This window comes from Priapulus caudatus, unplaced genomic scaffold (assembly GCF_000485595.1).
Source record: "Priapulus caudatus unplaced genomic scaffold, Priapulus_caudatus-5.0.1 Scaffold34317, whole genome shotgun sequence".
Classification (NCBI taxonomy): Eukaryota; Metazoa; Priapulida; class Priapulimorpha; order Priapulimorphida; family Priapulidae; genus Priapulus; species Priapulus caudatus.
Genome location: NW_014611377.1, coordinates 1 through 343, shown reverse-complemented (window position 1 = coordinate 343; position 343 = coordinate 1). Strand labels below are relative to the sequence as shown.

Sequence of the window (343 nt, the reverse complement as noted above, 5' to 3'; positions counted from 1 at the left end):
CACTGCTGAATTCTTTGGGGTGGCTGATGGGACTCGAACCCACGACAACAGGAATCACAATCCTGGACTCTACCAACTGAGCTACAGCCACCGCTGTTTTCCTCAACTAGCGCCGCTTTGAAGGCGGCGTCAATCGAGAAGCAAGATTATATACATATCAAAGCCGGCTTGCCTAGCCCTTTATTCAAGAATTTCGTCCGGAACGCGCAGATATTCGCGTGCCTCGTCGAAGATCGCGAGATCTGCCTTCGCGAGCTTGCGGCTGTCCGAGAGGATGCGGCGCCATCCGCGTGCGCCGGCCACGCCGCGATAGAGGCCCAGCGCATGGCGCACGATCGCCCCC

At 58.0% G+C, this 343-nt stretch overlaps 1 non-coding gene across 1 annotated transcript; it reads right to left on the bottom strand.

Moving 5' to 3' along the window:
- Positions 1–18: 18 nt before the first annotated feature.
- Positions 19–91, bottom strand: Trnah-gug. Its single transcript has one exon. It is a non-coding gene; the product is annotated as a tRNA-His (tRNA).
- Positions 92–343: the final 252 nt, after the last annotated feature.